This window comes from Sinocyclocheilus anshuiensis, unplaced genomic scaffold (assembly GCF_001515605.1).
Source record: "Sinocyclocheilus anshuiensis isolate Anshui unplaced genomic scaffold, SAMN03320099.WGS_v1.1 scaffold354, whole genome shotgun sequence".
In the NCBI taxonomy this organism is placed as follows: domain Eukaryota; kingdom Metazoa; phylum Chordata; class Actinopteri; order Cypriniformes; family Cyprinidae; genus Sinocyclocheilus; species Sinocyclocheilus anshuiensis.
This window is the reverse complement of record NW_015544195.1, coordinates 435,176-435,459: the sequence shown is the minus strand read 5'-3', so window position 1 is coordinate 435,459 and position 284 is coordinate 435,176. Positions and strand designations below refer to the sequence as shown.

Here is a 284-nt window from a genome sequence, read left to right as displayed (position 1 = left end):
TAAATTTAAAAAAAATATTTTGTGATTACATTGGAGATCATCTGCTTGTGTGTCTTTTATGGAAATGTGGACATTTTTTAAATGAATATTTTACAAAAGAGATTCTTATACAAATACAAAGTTTCTTTTCTTTTTTCCTTTCTCTTCCTTTTTTTTCCCTTTCTGCTCAGGGATGTTGGTACAGAAAGTGAGTTGTAATCAAAGGTTTTGCTTTGCATCTTGTTTTTTATTTGCATTCCCATTGAGGGGAGATGTTGCTGAGTTAGCATTCTGTCCCTGCTGCT

General features: G+C 32.0%; 1 protein-coding gene across 1 annotated transcript in view; it reads left to right on the top strand.

The window, feature by feature from the left end:
* LOC107696694 (lysophosphatidylcholine acyltransferase 2) overlaps positions 1–284 on the top strand; it is a 13,394-nt gene extending 13,110 nt beyond the window's left edge. Inside the window, exon 15 of the mRNA XM_016497154.1 lies at positions 171–284. The gene's annotated coding sequence lies outside the window, so the exon portion shown is untranslated. The remainder of the gene's footprint in view (positions 1–170) is intronic.